The 20,574-nt window shown below is 34.2% G+C and overlaps 1 pseudogene; it reads right to left on the bottom strand.

Annotated features, from left to right (window-relative positions):
- Window positions 1-20,574, bottom strand: part of LOC105550208 — a 58,026-nt pseudogene that overhangs the window by 24,537 nt on the left and 12,915 nt on the right.

Raw genomic sequence — 20,574 nt, forward strand, 5'->3', positions numbered from 1 at the left:
CATATTAAATCCTTTCAGGTATTTCTACACATTACAAACACTGTGAGATAATCATATTTCAAAGTAAAAACAAAAGTACTTCTCCACAAATCACATTTACCGAGTGTCTTCATCAATGTTTACCCTTTCAAAATATTTGTATCTCATATACAAGAGATAAAGTGATAATAATATAATTAGGGGTGAGTAGAGTGAGTAACCAGTTTCTCTGAGTATGTGCTCCAATTACTTTAGGCAATGTGATGAAACAATGATTGGTGGGACTATTGGAAACTATATGAGGGGAAGCAGAGAAAAATAAGTTAATCAGTTACTTAGGTAAAAATGATCAGTTCCATCTGAGACCGTCCTCTACCAGTCATCCCCAGAAGCAATGTCAGCTCATCACACTCACTGTATGTTCCCTCATCCACCAATCAACCTCTCAGACTTTATCTTCAGTTTCATATCACAGGTGGTTAGAACAATCCCTGGAAAAGGCAGTTGGATCAATTACAATAGTGGCCCCAAGTTTTCACACCCAACCTGCATCTATGGCTTTTGATGGTGCACTCTCACACGGCCTCAGCACTTCACTTGTGACTTTTTACTCAATTCAGCAGTGGCAAACATGACCCAGAGGTTTGAAAAGGTGATTTCGCACTTTCAGGTTCTTTCTTGGACACTGTCACTGCCCAGGATAGCCTGCTAGAAGAATGAAGAGGTGTGCAGGGTATGCTGTGTCATCCGTCTGAGAGGTCTCTGGAAAGCAGGCAGCCTTCAGGCAAACTGCCACTGGGGTGCATGAGCAAGCCTGCTCCAGATGAATAGAACTGCCCAGCCAACACACACAACTGTGAGAAATAAATGGTGATTGCTGAAGTCACTACATTTTTGAGTGGTTAATTGTCAGCAACAGCGGGTATTATACAGGAGTAATTCCTGAAGTTTTACATAAAGTGCATACAGGGGTGATCTCCAAAGTGTTACATAAATTATTGATTTCCAAGGACTCAGCCACTGGATCTCCAGACTCAGAGGTAGCACCCAAGAACTTCCAGTCATTCTGGGTGATGGATATTCACGGCAATGCTCTACCAGTGCAGTAGCTGTTGGCTTCCCAGACTCTATGGAGCAGCAACATTTGACTCATGCAAAGAAAAAAATATATATGTAGAAGGAGAAGAGAGGGTAGAGAAGATGAAGGCTGGGGCTGGGGGAGAAAAAATGCTGGACTTTTCTAAATACAGCTTTTTGTGAAGATTTAATTTTGAACCATGTAAATATTTACATGATTATAAATGAAAATTACATTTTAAAATAGCAATTCATAAAATCAGAGGCAACTTGGAAAAGTGAAACTGTTGTGTTCCTGTTTCAATTGATTTTAAACAAAGAAAGCAACTGCACATTTTCATAGATAGAGATAAAAAAGTAATGTAAAAAATGTTAAAACTATGTTCAGCATTATATAGTGATAGTGTTGAAATGTGTTTTGTTATTACAAAACTGTTGTGTGTGTAATTTGTGATAAAGAAATTAATTCTGTATTTATGTCATTAAGAACTTGGATTTTGAGGTGAAGGAAAGGTCAGGTCATATAGATGAAAGATTATGTAAGAAAAATTATATAATTTCAAAACAGAATCAGATGTATTACTATGCATTCATCATGCATTTTTCCTCCTTAAAAATAAATCTACTATTTGTATCTACTATAAATGTTTAACAACAAAAAATAAACAGAATCTATGGACAACCTATAGCACCAAAATTGTGATCTTCAAACAATACGATTTCACATTAAAAGGAACTAGAGCTCTTTGGCAGGAAATGATTAGTACTGTATCTGATAATAAAATGTAAGAGATGAAACCGACAGATCTTGCCATAACAAAAAATAACAGACGGCAAGAAAGTTATCTAAGACTAATGATGTGTCAGTAGAATCAGGAGCCAAATTGAAGACATTCATATTTTTTAAAGGATATTTTCAGTATTAATAAGACTAATAAGCACAATAAACAAGAAAATATATATAATTAAATCCATGGAATGATAAAGATACTTAAAACAACAAATTATTTGTCAACTTAGTGGTTTTCTAGGAAACTATGTTAATTTTCTATTGCTGCATAACAAAGTACCAAAAACTTAGTGGCCTAAAACAACATATACTTATCATCTTATAGCTTCTGTGAGTCAGGAGTCTGAGCCCAGTTTAGATGAGGCCTCTGCTCAGGGAATAGTTGCACAGTGCTATAATCAGAGTGTTATCCTGGGTATATTCCCATTTAGTGGTTCAACTGGGAAAGAATCTGTTTCTAAACTAATTTAGAATTGGCAGAATTCATTATGGCTTTAGAACTTCATTTCCTTGTGGCTGCTGAACTGAGGGCCCCAGCTAGCTATCAGCTGGATATCACCCTCACATCCAAGAGGCTTCTCACAGTTCCTTGCCTTATGAATTTCTCCAAAATGTCGAATTCATGGGACCTGCAAGGAGAATCTCTACCTCTAGTCTGCTCAGATGGAGTCTTGCATAACATAAGCACATCAGTGACAGCCTCCTATTCCCTTTGCTACCTTATTTTGGTTGGAAGCATGTCACAGTTCCCACTTAACTCAAGGCAAAATGATTACACAAAGAATTGAAACAGAGTAGAGGAATCATTGGGAGTTGGGGTCATATAGGAATCTGCCGTAGAAACCACCTTAATATTTTGAAAGCTGATAAATAATTGGAAAAAGCAAACATTTGTCTTACCTTTTCTGTGAGAACAATACCTCAGAGTAGAAAAATAGTTGTTGAATGAAAATTTATCATTATAAAGGACATGGTAAAGAAAGAATGCCAAATTTAACGTAGTACTGTGTTGTAATCACTAAAATAATAATCACTTATACTTGTTAACAATGGCATTATTTGCCTTCTGATAGAATTATGCAACACTGTATACACAGTCTTTTTTTCCTAAAATGTCTTGTAAATGTTATAAAGTTTTTATGTTTAGCTGCAAATTTATTGGCAACTAACCAAGTATAATTCCAGATAGTGAAAGTCTCTAAAGAAAAACAATTTTTTTCCCTTTGTTTTTAACACAAGTGGAAGAAATAGATAGATCAAGAGACTTAATATATGTATATAAACATAGTTGATATATTTGTATTTATTTCATTTAATTCTTCATTCAAACACTATAGAAATGTGAAACAATCACAGATATTTGATCACTTATGAGACAGCTGATGATATTAAGAAATGACTATGAAGCACTTTTTAGTTGTGAGAATGTTATTGCTGTTAATTTAAAAAATAATCTTATTTTTTACAAAACTATTAATTATTAATTAAATGGCATGTGTTGAAACACATCCAAATAACTGGACAGGGAGTATTAGATGGAGAGATCGACAAATAAAGATGGAGAGATGGATGAATGATAAGGTGTTATTGGCCAACTATTGGTAAAGAATTGTTGAGGGGCATATGATGGTTTATTTTCCTGTTTCCAGTGCTTTTATACATAGCACTTTCCCTTTATCCACTGTTTTACTTTCTGCACTTTCAGTTACCTGCAGTCAACTGCAGTCTGAAAATATTAAATGGAGAATTCCAATTTTAAAACAATTCATAATTTTAAAATAGTGAACCAATATGAGTAGCATGATGAAATCACACACTGACCTACCTGGAATGTGAATTCTCCCTTTGTTGAGTGTACCCAGCTGTCTATGCTACCCTTTCATTAGCCACTTATTAGACATTTTGGTTATCTGTCATGGTCACCCATTGCATATGTTCCAGTTGCCCTTAATGCATTTAATAATTACCTCAAAGAGCAAGAGTAGTGATGCTGGCAATTTGGATATGCCAGAGAAGCTGTAAAGTGCTTCTTTCAACTGAAAAGGTGAAAGTTCTCCACTTAATAAGGAAAAATGCAGGGTTTGATATTATCGGTGGTTTCAGACATCCACTGAGGATCGTGGAAAGTATGCCCCATGGATAGGTTTAAAGATTTTTTTACAATAAAATGTTTTTAAATAAATCAAAAAATTAAATATTATAGTAATGTGATATCCAAACTACAAAACAATTAGCAAAAATATGCAATGCCCAGTCATTGGAGTCATTCATTTTCTTAACATATGGAAAGTTTATTAAATATGTTTTCTTAATTAAATATTTTATAATTTAAAGTTACCTTTTTAAAATGATACATTTAGAAAGGGTTGGGAAATTTAAACACTTTAAAATTTCATTTTATCATTTTATTACACTATATTTCTATTGAGGTATATTTTGCATACAATGAGGTGCACAGATCATAACGGTACAGTTCTAACATCATTGACAAAAGCATAAAGCTAGGTTGTCCACACCAATGTCAAAACTGATAATATTTTGATTACTAAAAGAAGCCTAGTAGTGCCTACTCCTAGTCAATTCCCTACCTATTCCCTGAAAGCAACTACTGTTTTAATTATTTTATCACTGCTTAAGTTTCTCTGTTCTATAAAAACAACGTATGCAAGTGGAGGAATGGCATTAGAAATCTGATCTGTGAGCTGGCAATATATGGTGCATTGCTGGTAGAGAATTTTAAACAATAAAATCCAACTAAAACTTAGTCACTATAAACTGGTGATTTTCAAGAAAGTCAGTGTTAAAATACTCCTCCCAGAGGAGATACCACTTCCACTATTACTCTCTCCTTTTTGGAATGCCATTGTCTAAAATGATATATATCAGAATGATGTTCTATACAATCCTATGGTAAGATTTCTTTCAGATAGCATTTTTGAAGAGATTCATCCATGTTATTGTGTATATTAATAGTTCATCCCTCTTTATTGATGAGTACATGTCCATTATGTAATAGATCATAAATTATCCAGATTTCTGATGGTAGACATTAGGTTATTTGTAACTTGAGACTATTTTAAAGTTGCTTTGAAAATTTTTATAAAAATATATTTTACAAAAGTTGTATTTAAATGTATAAGAAAATGTCAAAGAATTTTCCAAATTGATTGTATCATTTTACACTGTGATCACCAATACTTCCCAACATTTGGTTTTTATCAGTCCTCTTAATTACAGCCACTTTGGTGCATACATATCTGTACCTCATTTTTTTTTTTTTTTGCATTATCCTGATAACTCAATCATGCATGCTCATGGATAGGAAGAATCAATATTGTGAAAATGGCCACTCTTTTAAATAATCTGTTATTGGTTATTCCTACAAGTTATTTGCATAAGGTCTGTTTGAATATTTTACCAATTTTCCTGGTATGACTTTTCTCTACCATTGAGCTTCAAGAGTTGTTTATATATTCTTTATTTAACTATTTTGCCAAATATTTGTATTGCAAATATTTTCTCCACAAATTTGCATTATTATTCATTTTAATGTATTTTGAATTATATATATGTAGTTCATAAATACATATTTAATTTTTTAAGATCCTTTTAATCAGATATTTTTATGATTAGATTTTTGGGGTAATTTAAGGACAGCTTTTGCTAATTCCAGATTACAAATATGTTTTCTCATATTTCCTTTTAAAACTATATAGTGTTTGATTTTAAGTTTAGGTCAGCAATCCATCTCAAAATAAATTTTGTATACAGTGAAAGGCAGGTTCTAGGTTCATCATTTCTCATACAGAGACCTAATTTTCTTGTACCATTTTTTCAAAATGCGCTTCATTCGGAATTGAACAGATGTAGTTGCTTTGTCAAAAATTATTTGATCATATAAGTATAGGTCAATTACAGAAAACTGTTCTATTTCATTGATTTCTCTCTCCTTATGCCAATACCACAATATCTTGATAACATTTGTTTTAGACTGAAATTTGAATTCAGATAATGAAAGTCCTCCAATTTTGTTGCCTTTCAAAATTGTTGGAATAATTTATGTCCCTTGCATTTCTGTTTAAAATTTAAAATATTTTTCTTGACTTACTATTATATACTTTGAGGTACGCTTAAGAATATTATCTAAGAATATTCTTACATATCACTGTCCTTTTGTGTTATTTTCAAGTTTGTTTCTATTTAAGCTAAAACTTACAGTACATTACTGTACATTGCTGGCACCAGTTCTATCTAACATGGTACTCAAATTCTTACCCAGGGAAGAAAAAAAAATAAAAGGCATTCAAATTGGAAAGAAAAAAGTAAGATTATTTACGTTCACAGAACTCATAATATGGTGTATAGAAATCCTAAAGTTTCCACAAAGGATCGTTGGAGTAAATAAATCTAGCAAAGTTGCATAATACAAAATAAACACACAAAAAAAACTAGTTGTGTTCTTATACAATTATAAGGAGCAATCTGGAGAGGAAATTAATAAAAAACAATTCCATTCATAATAGCAACAAAAAAATTAGACATAAACTTAACAAGGGGGTGAAATATATATGCATTGAAAACTGCAAAATACTACTGAAAGAAATTAAAGACATCAATAAATGGAAAGACATTCCATGTTCTTGTATTAAGAAACTTAATATTGTTAAGAATTAATGCTACCCAAAGGTTTCTATAGATTCAATGCAATCTCTATCAAAATCCCAATAACATATTTTGGAAGAATAGAAAATTCCATTATAAAATTTATTTGGAAACTCAAAGGACTCAGAAGCCAAAACAATCTTTATAAAAGAACATAGCTGTAGGTCTCACATTTCCTAGATTCCTTTTTCAGTGCTCTGACAGACTACCATATGCTGGTGTCAATTTCACTCTGTTCAATGACTCCTCTCCTCATCACAATTTGTGTAAAGCTACAATGACAGCATGAAGTCGACAGAAAGCACCAACGAATTAATACCCTTACCCTATAAGAATATTTTTAAACCAAAGACTCCTGAGAGCTAATACAAAAATATCTCAGCTCCCTTATCCCTCTCATCCTGGGGACCAGATGAAACTGAAGCATATGTTGTGTGCCATTTTCCAGGGTTTCACCATAGAGTAAGCTCCAGGAGACAATAGAAGAGACTGGTGCAATAGAGCTCTCTTTATAGCCGACTTTCCTTTCCTCTATCATTTTTCCATCCTCATCCTCTTGTCCCTTATACTTCTCAAATAAACTACATCCTTTTAAATTCTTGTCTCAGGGATATCTTTGAAGAATCTAAACTAAGACAACAGTCACATCACTAGCTAGAGATAACAGTAAGCCCTATCTATGCCAATAGCTACACTAATGTGTCAAGCAAATTAAGTTATAAACCTGACAGAGTCAAAAACCATCCACCAGAAAAAAAATTGAAAGCGTTAATTCACAGTAAGTTGATTGAGAAAAAACTTATCAAACTGTCATTGAAAGTATAGAAAATGTGTGATTATGTGGAATAAGTAATTAGGAAAATACATATTCCAGAAAATATTGTTTTGATTGTATTTAATTGTTAGATTCAGTAAACTCACTTATAAGTAAACATACCTGGTTATAAATAAATGCAAAAGAATATTATTTTATATCCTAGAGAAATAATGCTATTGTTATTTTATCTAATCTTTCCTTGTAATCTGCTAGCATAGATTTCAAGCAACATAAATCATTTCACTACTTCAGAAATACATACTGTTGAATCAGTGTCTCCATTTCAAAATTCATAGGATTTTTTATGGCCAATTATAAATAGAACATTTTTAATTAGAAGTGACATTCTTTAAAAGACAATTGTTGTTTACAGAAAATAAGTGTGTAGAGAAGAATCTCATAAAATTTTCCAAAACCAACCACTCGCTCTGAAAACATTTTTAGAAGTAAAGCAAATATACTGGTATAACTGACCCATTAAGAAGGTGATAAAGTAAAGAGATGCAATAGCATTTCCACTTCAAAAATTTGTCACATGCACGTGATTTTGTCTTTTCTTTTAATTGTACTCTATCTTAGGTTTAATGGGTGCTTTCTGAAATAGTAAAGGGTAACTAGGGACAATACAGAATGCTCCAACTTTGCTTCCCCCCACCACCCCACAAAGGGGCCCAAAAAAGGTTATTTTAAAGACATCCCTGGAATTTCTGTTTGTTAGATTTGCCACCATGACTGATTCTACAGCCACAACTTAATTGTTCTTAATACACTGGGCCAGATACTAAAATATCTACAGTGTCATATATATACACACACACACACACACACACACACACACACACACACACACAGTGTCCATATATACTGTATATATACATACACATACAGTGTCTATATATAGTGTATATATATACACACAGTATCATATATATATAAATACTCATCATTAAACTTATATATATGACACTGTAGATATTCATATATATGAAGAAAACTAGGAGGTCTCACCATTAGGGTGTGCATGGATTCCATCCAGAATAAAAACCCTCCGACACAGCCAGCCAAGGTGGGCAGGGCAATATAGTCCTCAGCCTTTCCAAGGAACCATAGCCTGAGTTAGGGTATTCCATATATGATTTGTGTACAGTATTTTCAAAAACAATACTACTGAACCTAGGCTTGACAACTTCAATCCATGTATCTCTCTCTCTCTCTCTTTCTCTCTCTTTCTTTCTTTTTTTCATTTTTCTTTTTTTTTTTTTGATGGTATAACCTTCGTGTGCAGTACTTCTTGAGATAAATTTATTAAAAACTTGTATTTATGAGGTAATTTCTTTGGACTGCAAGGTCTGTGCAGATATAAACAAAGACTTCAGTTACCTATTGCATTGTAATTTTCTTTTAAAATTTCTAAAACCTGTTTTTTTCTACGCTTGTAAATTTGAGGATCATTCATTTTAGTGTAATTAGTAGAAGATAACAGGATTGAAATTTTCCCCTGCTCTCATTTTCTTCTAATAATAAAAAAAATCTCTATTTGTTGGCTTTTTTGCTTTAAAAACATTTTACTCATGAAATTTTGATATAACAAAATGGTATGTAAGTTATAAAGTGAATTGTTTGAATGAACACACCATCCTTAAGACTGCCCAAATTATAAACTATTTCATTAAGTCCTATCCTCTACTCAAAAGCAAGCACCCTGCTTCCAATCTATTTTCATCCCCAGCAACTTTTATTTAAAATACTTCATTTACCATTCCTTGATTTTCTTTATAATTTTATCCTTAAACAACATATTATACAATGTTGCTTGTTTTTGAACTTTTCCCTGAGATTCATATATCTGATTAAACAATATTGATGCTTGCAGCTGCAGATGATTTATTTTCCATGTTGTATATTAATATATAAATATACTACTATTTCCCCTTCATCTTTCACCAAATATCCATCACATAGATATTTGGGGTATTTTCTTTTTTTCCATTCTAACCCTATTATTGTAAACATTCTTAAAATTTTCTCCTGGAGTACGTGTCTATATAATGTAATACCATTTGTATACATTTCAAAACAAACATTTGATAACTTCACTGTATGATAAAGGAAATTCCTTGTGGACAAGGGACAGACAGAACTCAAAGTCATCCCTCTGCTCATGTAAGACAAATATATATCTGATTGCTTTCTCTGCCCTATTGTTTCACTGAGCCATACTAAGGCAAAAATGACCATTTCTGTCAACTGTATATTCAGTGAAAGGCTAATCAGAAAATCAAAAGAATGCAATCATTTTTCTCTTATCTACCTATGACCTGGAAGCCCCTTCCCTGTTTCAAGCTTTCCCGCCTTTTCAGAGCGAATCAATTTACATTTTACATGTATTGATTGATTTCTCATATCTCCCTAAAATGTATAGAACCAAGCTGTACCCGACCGCCTTGGGCACGTTTCGTCAGGACCTCCTGGGGCTGTGTCAAGGGTGCCTTCTTTACCTTGGCAAAATAAACTTTCAAATTAGACTGAGACCTGTCTCGGATTTTGGGGGTTCATAACTCAGACTTGGTAGCTTCCAGTTTATTTTTTAAAAACGAGTGTCTGCAAAATATATATCATATTGTCTTTACTGTACACGTTCCTCTATTATCTGCTACTGTGAGTAACATCATATTTTAAATCACAGCTTAATATTCCTCACTAACCACGTGGCTAAACCTTGCTTATCGCATTCCTAATCATTGAACTTTTGTATCTGGTGCAAGCAAACTGCAACTAACTTACCTGGGTGATTCATAGCATGATTGTTTTCCCTGCCTTATACTTGCTCCTGGTTTCAGTTAATAATGGCTTTTCTTTCTGTTTGTGGGTCAGGGAGGCTTAAAGCATCATTTCCCTTTATCTTCCCCACTGAATAGTTTCCTGCTGTGCTTTACCCCTGTGTCTGTAATGTGAAAAACATCCGTCCTACCTAAATTACCATTCAAGTGTAATACCTTTTTTATTTAACCCTGAGTGCATGACTGCTCCCTTTAATCCTACTCAATCTACCCTGAACAGGGAAATATCTAAAGGAGAATTTATGGTCCCAAGCTTCAAATGCTATTTCTCAGTGTACTTGGAAATGATTTCAAAATTGATGTTCACTGAAGTTTTAGATCAAAAATTGAGCATAGATAAAGCCAAGGTCATGACTAGCCAGCTCACAATTATTTCTGTAAAAGCTTACCTAGAGAGAGTAACACTGCTGTGCTTTGTATCTCAAATGATAAATTAACATTAGAAGCCAAATTAAAGTATTACAGAATAAGGGCTCATGATCTGGCCAAAAAAGTATTCAGGCATGACCTCACCAATTAAACCACTAAAGTGATATGACAGACAGGTCAGACAGTTTTAAAGAGTGTCTAGAACTCAAATAGTAACTGAGCTCTGGTGAACATACACAGAGGAAAGTGACAGCTTAGAGCAATAATTTATGTATCCTAGAATAAAATCCAAAACTGCATGGACTTTCTAGAAAATTCTTAGCAATCTTTACACTAGAATATTTTATTATTTTACAGATATTTGATAAGCATTTAGTCATTTGCTTTCCACATCCACAATTTACAAAGTTAGCAAAGTAGCTGTGGTAATATGCTAATTATATTATCTGTGAATAGAGAGAAGATATTATTCTTTAACCCCTTGTCCAATATGTAAAGAACCAACAAACAACATTTTTCTATATAGTGTATGTATTATGATTTAACTAACTTACATTAATGTCTGTATAAACATATAAAAGTCAAAAATTATCCCCCAATTTTAATGAGATGACAAATAATTATACGCCCTCAAATTTAAAACAATCTGTAATTTGTGAAAATAAGAAGGATAAATTAGAATACTGGTATACAATTTATTTAATTATTGACTTATTTCATATTTTAACAGTATTACTATTAAGAAATTTTAAAAAAACTCACATTGTATCAATTTTCATCATTCTTCATCATATTTTGTCCTTAGAACATACCAGACAGCATCTGAAGATACGTGTGTGCCTTGACTCATTGTAAAAACTTATCTGGCACATATTTGTCTGACCCGTGAACTGTGAAAAATCATTTTTGACTTTTTAAGCCTAGGTTTGAGATATGGATCAAGCAGGGACAAGACACCAGCAAGCCCATAAATATAACAGCGCAAAGCGTGAGGAGCAGAACCAAACTGAGAAAATGATCAAATCGGAGGAGTCTAGCACTCATTTTATTCTCCTACGTCAAATGTACTCTCATTAAAGCAAGGAAAATATGAATGCAAAATACTAACAAGGCCAGTGTAAAGGCAATGTTACTGAAGTCAGTTAATTAGCAATGTTTTCAGCTACTTCTGAATGTTGAAATAATAATATATTTTTGTAATTTTCTTTACCACTCCACCCTTTTCTCTGCTGAGTAGAAGTAAATGAAGCATTGGAAAGGTTGGATTCAAGTCCTCATACAACATGAGTCTACAAATGAAGTGATATACATAAAGCTTCTTTCAGAAGTGTAAAATGACAGCAACATATATACAAGTTGTAAGTTATTTCTTTAAATGTACATTAAATATGTTAGCCAGTATAATCATATTTTGTAAGCGTGTTTTTTTTTTTCTTAAAATGTGAATCCAAGTCTACCCTGTTCCATCCCAGAATGATTATAGTCAGAGGACCCCATCGCAGAAAAAACACTTTCCAGGCTTTAGCACATTAATATCCCTTATAAGGTGTTCCTGGTGCATCTCTCCAGCCTGATAGCTCTCTGTCCTACAACTGTGTTAGACTGTACCTCCTAAGCTTTTGAGCTGTTTACTATTGCCAGGAGGTGCTAGAATACCTCAGTGCCTTTGCCAAGTAATTCTAGTCCATGAGCATATATGCCCTTCTCGTGCTCAACTCACACAGTAGCTTCCTGATGAAACTCCTGATCATGCAAACAGGACTTACTTTTCCCTGATATGCATCTTTACTTTCCCTTTATGTGCATCTTCACTTTTCTCTGCACATTCTACAGCATGGAGATATGATATTTAGCATTGATTTATTACTGTGTCTGCTTCTTTTCACTTGGTAAAGGCCTTAAGGAGAGAGTGTTTCAAAAGGCTCTTCTTTCTCTAATCCCCATAACAACCCCTGACACAAAAATGTGTATAAAATGCACTATGTCATCATTGGTAGTACTCCCTTTATTTTTATAAAATAGCATTATGGCTACTCTTCAGTATGGTAAACAGAAGAGAAAGTAGCCATGTAAATAAAACTTACTGTTGAATTAAAATTATCTGTTGGAATTAAATGAAAACTGAGAGTACCTGATACCTACAAGAAACTTTTGCTAAGGAAAATAGGTGATGTTCACATATACATTGACTTCAAGGGGCTTAAAATATAGCAAATTAGACAGCTATGCAATTCTGTGTAAAATAAAACAGAATACTCAATCATGCACGAAGACCTTTGAAGTTAAAGATAATGAGAATGTTATAAGTTTAAGGGCTCCGGATTAAAACTATTCTCCTGAGCGACATTTGAAATGAGACTTAAGAACCAAATTGATTTTTGGTGCATATAACGCACTTCATGAATACTGGGATATATTGCGAATATGGCTTAGGACTATCTTCTATAAGATTTACAATGCTGAAATAATATTTTGAATTTAATTTATTAGTATCAAGCTAGTGAAAGTTTAGGACTAGAAGAATCAAATGATTAGGAATGCGCATTTTAGAACAATTCAGACAGGCCACCACATGTAGAGGATTGTAATAACGTGAAAAATGTTCAGGAGGCAGGTAAAGGCAAATAAACAATGACGACAATACTGAACTATGACTGAATACAAGGTAGTGGCAGTGCCTTGGAAAATGGAATGAGAAAAACCGGAGTTTACATGAATGTAGAGTTCAATGATTCATCAGCCAACTCATTCATAAAGAGCAAGAAAGGCATTAAATATTAACCTGAGAATTTCAGCCCAGATAACTGGAAGGGTTATGGGCAAATAAAATAATAATAAATTCATGAGAAAAAGATGCTTTGGAAAGAAAATGTACGCACAAGAAATAGTCAGTGCATTGTTTTAGCATAAAGGGTACTGCAGTAAAAATAACTACAGTAGTTGTTTCTATGTACATTATTTTTTCTTTACCATAATCCAGAAAAAAAAGTGTTATATCAATCTGAATCTCAAACAATCTATGTCAATCATTGACATATCCACTGCCATTACATGGCAGAGTAAAAAATCAAAACCACACTACTATAACATTCCTATAGCTTTTTATCTACACTTGTACTGTCACTTAGCTTACTGCTTAACCAGTGGAATAATAATTAATGTGTTAGGCAGCTGTCTTTTGTTACAGATCAATAATAAAAATGTTAATTGTACTAAAATTGCAAGTGTGCTTTTTGTACTAGATAATAAAGAAGTCCCTTACAACCACATTTTCTGACAGAGAAACATTTGACATAATTTTTTAAAAGTTTTTTTTTCTGTTCTCTTTTAGAGACATAAATAAGGTTTTTGTTTGATGTGATGGGTGCTATAGAGCCATTGCATGATAAACAACATAATATCATTAAAACTAAATAAATTTATTTACCCCACGCACTACTTTATTTTATTATAGAACATCAACCAATCTAATAGACTTTTTGTACCAAATGAACTGAGTTTTTTTTATTATAACTGTGTAACTGAAAAGATTGCTTGATTACTTTTGTTAAGGTTGTATCCTTATTTTTAAGTTTATTGATGTCAGGCAGGTAAGTAATAGATAATAATGAATTATTACTACTGCCCATTTAAGAAGAAAAATTCATGATTAATTACTGGATATGTTAGAGAACAATTATTTTTTTAATTTTTAAATTATAGTTACATAATAGCTGTATATATTTTGTGGGATACATGTGATGTTTTGACAGAGGCATACAATGTGTAATAATCAAATCAGGGTATTCGAGTATCTATCACCTTAAGCATTTATGATTTCCTTGCATTAGGAACACTCCGATTCCACTCTTTTAGTTATTTTAAAATATACAATAAATTATTAGCTATAGTCAGCATATTGCACTACTGAATAATAGATCTTATTCATTTTAACTATATTTTCTACCCATTAACTCATCACCAATTTACCCCCTCTCAGACATGCTATTCTTTCCTGCTTCTGATAACCATCATTCTACTCTATATCCATGAATTAAATTGTTTTTGTCTCCCATATATGAGTGAGAAGGCGTGATATTTGTCTTTCGGTGCCTGGCTTATTTCACTTAGCATAACGTCCTTCTAGTTCCATCCATATTGTTGGAAATGGCAAGATTTTATTCTTGTGAATGAGTAATATTCCATTGTGTATTTGTACCACTTTTTAAAATTCATTCATCAGTTGATGAACACTTAGGTTGATTCCCTATCTTGGCTCCTGTGAATGGTGGTGCAATAAATAGGGGAGTGCAGATATCTCTTTGATATACTAATTTTCCTTCTTTGGGATATTTACCCAACAGTTGAGACTGCTGGATCACATGACAGTTCTATTTTTAGTTTCTTGAGGAACCTCCACACTGTTCTTCATAATGGCTATATACTAGTTTACATTCCCACTGACTGTATAAGGGCTCCTGTTTCTCCACACGCTCATCAGCATTCATTACTGACTGTCTTTTGTATACGAGCAATTTTCACTGGGGTAAAATACTATCTTATTATAGTTTTGATTTGCATTTCTCTGATGATTACTAATGTTGAGTATGTTTTATACATCTTGGACAATTGTGTGTCTTCTTTTGAGAAATATCTATCCAGATTTTGCCAATCATTAAAGCAGATTGTTTTTCCTTTCCTATTGCAAAGTTGGAGCTCCTTATATATTTTGATATTTATCCCTTCTCAGATGGGTAGTTTACAAATATTTTCTTACATTTTATGGGTTGTGTCTTCACTTTGTAGAATGTTTTCTTTGCTGTGTAGAAGTATTTTTGCTTGATGTGATATCATGTGTCTATTTCTGCTGTGGTTGCTTATGCTTTTGAGTTGTTACTCAAGATATCCTTGAATAGACCAATGTCCTGGAGAGTTTCCCCAGTGTTTTCTTCTGGGAGTTTCACAGTATCAGGTTTTAAATTTATGTTTCTAATCACATTTGATTGGATTTTTATACTGTGAGAGATAGGGGTCTAGTTTCACTTTTATGCATGTGGATATCTGGTTGTCCCAGCACCACTTACTGAAAAGACCGTCTTTCCCAAATGTGTGTTCTTGGTGCTTTTGTTGAAAAAAAAAATTGACTAATAATATATTTATTTATTTATGGATTTTCTATTTTTTCTCCATTTGTCTATGTGTATGTTTGTATGCTAGTAACATGCTATTTTGGTTACTATAGCTTTGTAGTATAATTTTAAGTCAGATAATGTAATTCCTCCATTTTTGTTCATTTTGCTGAGGATAGCTTTAGCTATTTTGGGTATTTTTTAGTTCCATATAAACTTTAGGATGAGATTATTTTTTCTAGTTCTGTGAAAAATCTCATTGTTATTTTGATAGAGATTGGGTTCAAGCTCTAATTTGCTTTTGGTAGTATAAACAATTTAAAAATACTGATTTTTCCCATGCATGAAAATGGAGTATCTAATTTTCAGTGTTCTTTTTGATTTCCTTCATCAGTGTTCTATAATCTTTCACTTGTTTGGTTAACTTTATTCTTAGGTATTTTATTAGTCCATTATCCTGCTGCTGATAAAGACATATCCGAGACTGGGCATTTACAGAAGAAAGAGGTTTAATTTGACTTACATCTCCACGTGCCTGGGGAAGCCTCACAATCATGGCAGGAGGCAAGGAGGAGCACGTCACATTTTATGTGGATGGCAGCAGGCAAATAGAGAGATTTGGTCGGGAAACATCCCCTTATAATACCATAAACTCTTATGAGACTTATTCACTATCACAAGAACAGCATGGGACAGACCTGCCTCCATGATTCAATTGCCACCCACTGGATCCCTCCCATAACACATGGGAATTCAAGATGTGGTATGGGTGGGAGCACAGCCAAACCATATTATTCCACCCTTGGACCCTCCCAAATCTTACGTCCTCACATTTCAAAACCAATAATCCTTTTCCAATAGTCCCCCAAAGTCTTAACTGATTTCATCACTAACTCAAAAGTCCACAGTCTAATGTCTCATCTGAGACAAGGCAAGTCCCTTCCACCTATGACCTTGTAAAATCAAAAGCAAGTAAGTTACTTCCTGGATACAGTGGGGTTACAGGCATTGAGTAAATACAACAATTCCAGTTGGGAGAAATTGGCCGAAACAAAGGGGTTATAGGCCTCATGCAAGTCCAAAATCCAGTGGGGCAGTCAAATTTTAAGGCTCCAAAATAATCTCCTTTGACTGTATGTCTCACATCCAGGTCACACTTATGCAAGAGATGTGTTCTCACGATCTTAGGCAGCTCTGCCGCTGTGGCTTTGCAGGATCCAGCCTCCCTCCCTGTTGCTTTCACAGGCTGGCATTAAGTGTCTGCAGCTTTTCCAGGCACACAGTGCAAGCTGTCGGTAGATCTACCATTCTGGGGGCTGGAGGATGGTGGCCCTTTTCTCACAGCTCCACTAGGTGGTGCTGCAGTAGGGAGGAGTCTGTGTGGGAGCTCCGACCCCACATTACTCTTTCGCACTGTCCTAGCAGCGGTTCTCCATGACAGCCCCACCTCTGCAGCAAACATCTGCCTGGACTTCCAGGAATTTCCATACATCCTCTGAAATCTAAGCAGAGGTTCCCAAACCTCAATTCTTGACTTCTCTGCACGCACAGGCTCAACACCACATGGAAGCTGCCAAGGCTTGAGGTTTGCAGCATCTGATGCCACAGGCCAAGCTCTATGTTGGCCCCTTTCAGACACAGCTGGAGCGTCTGGGACACAGAGCACCAAGTGCCTAGGCTTCACACAGCATAGGGACCCTGGGCCCAGTCCATGAAACTATTTTCTCCTAAGCCTCTGTGCCTTTGATAGGAGGGGATGCCATGAAGACCTCTGACATGTCCTGGAGACATTTTCCCCATTGTCTTGAGAATTAGCATTTGGCTCCTGGTTACTTATGCAAATTTCTGCAGCTGGCTTGAATTTCTCCTCAGAAAATGGGTTTTTCTTTTCTATCACATTGTCAGGATGCAAATTTTCCAAACTTTTGTGTCCTGCTTCCCTTATAAAACTGAATGTTTTCAAAAGCACCCAAGTCACCTCTTGAATGCTTTGCTGCTTAGAAATTTCTTTCACCAGATACCCTAAATCATCTCTCTCAAGTTCAAAGTTCCACAAATCTCTAAGGCAGGGGCCAAATGCTGCCAGTCTCTTTGCTAAAATGTAACAAGAGTCAACTTTGCTCCATTTCCCAACAAGTCCCTCAACTCCATCTGAGAATACCTCATTGTCCACATTGCTATCAGGCTTTTGTTCAAAGGCAATCAATAAGCCTCTAGAAATTTCCAAACTTTCTCACATTCTCCTGTCTTCGTCTGAGCCTTCCTAACTGTTCCAAATTCTGCCCGTTACCTAGTTCAAAGTCGCTTTCACATTTTTGGGGTGTCTTTCAGCAATGCCCCACTCTACTGGTACCAATTCACTGTATTCGTCCACTTTCACACTGCTGACAAAGACACACCTGAGACTGGGCAATTTACAAAAGAAAGAGGTTTAATTTGACTTACAGTTCCATGTGACTGGCAAAGCCTCACAATCATGGTGGGACAAAAGGAGCGGAAAGTCACATTTTACATGGATGTCACCAGGCAATGAGAGAGATTGGGCAGGGAAACTTCCCCTTTATAACATCCTAAGATTTCGTGAGATTCATTCACTATCATGAGAATAGCATGGGAAAGACCTGCCCCCATGATTCAATTACTTCCCACTGGGTGCCTCTCACAACACATGGGAATTCAAGATGAGATCTGGGTGGAGACTCAGCCAAATCATATTGGGTATTTTATTTTATTTATAGCTATTGTAAATGGGATTAAATTCTTGTTTTCCTTCTTTCATATTGTTTACTGTTGGCATATAGAAATGCTAGTGATTTATGTATGTTGATTTTGCATCCTGCAACTTTACTGAATTTGTTTATCAATTCTAATCATATTATGGTGGATTTCGGTTTGTTTTTCTTTTTCTAAATATAAGATCATAACATTTTCAAAAAAAAGAATTTAATTATGCCCTCTCTAATTTGGATGATCTTTATTTCTGTCTTTTTCTTCTTCTTTTTTTTTTTCTTTTTGAGATGGAGTCTTGCTCTGTTGCCCAGGCTGGAGTGCAGTAGCACCATCTCAGCTTACTGCAAGCTCCGCCTCCCAGGTTCACGCCATTCTCCTGCCTCAGCCTCTCAAGTAGCTGGAATTACAGGTGCCCACCACCACGCCTGGCTAATTTTTTGTATTTTTAGTAGAGATGGGGTTTCACCGTGTTAGCTGGGATGGTCTTGATCTCCTGACCTTATGATCCACCTGCCTCGACCTCCCACAGTGCTGGGATTACAGGCATGAGCCACTGCACCCGGCCTGGATGCTCTTTATTTCTTTCTTTTGTCTGATTACTCTGGTTAGGACTTCCTGAGCATCATGATGAATAAATGGTGACAGAGGGCATCCTTGTCTTTTTCCATATCTTAGAGGAAAGACCTTCATTTTTTTTCTCATTCATTACAATATTAGTTGTGGGTTTGTCATATATGGCTTTAATTATGTTGAAGTATATTCCCTCAATACCTAGTTTTTTGAGAGTTTTTATAAAGGTATGTTGAATTTTATTGAATACTTTTTAAACATCAATTGAAATGATCATATGGTTTTTATCCTTCATTCACACTATATGATGTATCACATTAATTTTCACATGTTTAATTATCCTTGTATCCCTAGGAGGAATCCTGCTCGATCATGATGGATGATCTTTTAATTGTGTTGCTGAATTGGTTTGCTACTTTTTTGTTGTTGACATTTTTGCTCTATGATATCAGAAATATTGACCTGTAATTGTCTTTTATTTATTGTGGGTTTGTCTGATTTTTGCATCAGAGTAACGCTGGGCTCATAGAATGAGTTTGGAAGTATTCCTTCCTTCTAGATTTCTTTTTAGTAAGTTTGAGTAGGATTGGTATTAATTTTTATTTAAATATTAGAATTTAGCAGTGAAGCGAGCAGGTTCTGGGCTTTTGTTTGATGGAGAGATTTTTTTTTTTTACTCCTTCTATGTTATTACTTGTTATTGGTCTATTCATGTTTAGGATTTTTTTATGGTCTAATCTTTGTAGTTTGTATCTTTCTAGAAATTTTAACATTCATTCTAGATTTTCCAATTTGTTGGCATTTAGTTGATAATAGTAGTCTGTAAGAATCCTTTGGATTTCTATAGTATTAGTTGTAATGTCTCATTTTTCATCTCTGATTTTATTTTTTGGGATCTTCTCTCTTTTATTTTTAGTCGAGCTAAAGAATTGGCAATTTTCTTGATATTTTCAATACACCAACTTTTCATTTCCATGATATTTTGTATATTTTTAGTCTCGATCTTATTTATTTCTGCTATAATCTTTATCATTTATTTTCTTCTATGAGCTCTGGGTTTGGATTGCTCTTACTTTTTAAAATTTTAATATGCAAATACAAGTTGTTTATTTGAAGCTTTGCTGCTTTTTAGATTTATGTGTTTATTGCAAAATATTTCCCCCTTACTATTACATTTCCTATATTCCATAGCTTTTAGTGTGTTATGTACCTACTTTCATTTGTTTCAAGAAATATTTATTTGCCTTCCTACTTTCTTCACTATCCCTGTGGTCATTCAGAAGCATATCGTTTAACTTGCATATGTTTATATAGTTTCCAAAGTTCCTCTTACTAATTTCTAGTTTTATTCTATTTGGTCAGAAAAGATATTTGATATTATTTCAATTAAAATAATGTTTTTGCATGGCCTAACATATGTTTTATACTGTATTATCTGTGTACTTACTGTTCCCAAGGGAGTGGTGATTTCTTCTTGTTCATCAGTGTCCTTTTCCTCCAGACTGAAAAACTCCCTTTAGCATTTCTTATAACACAAGTCTGGTGTTTACAGTATTTCCCAGCTTTTGATTGTCTGAGAAAGTATTAATTTTTTCTTTATGTTTGAAAGACAATTTTGCTGGTCATAACATT

This window comes from Mandrillus leucophaeus, unplaced genomic scaffold (assembly GCF_000951045.1).
Source record: "Mandrillus leucophaeus isolate KB7577 unplaced genomic scaffold, Mleu.le_1.0 Scaffold47, whole genome shotgun sequence".
Taxonomy (NCBI): domain Eukaryota; kingdom Metazoa; phylum Chordata; class Mammalia; order Primates; family Cercopithecidae; genus Mandrillus; species Mandrillus leucophaeus.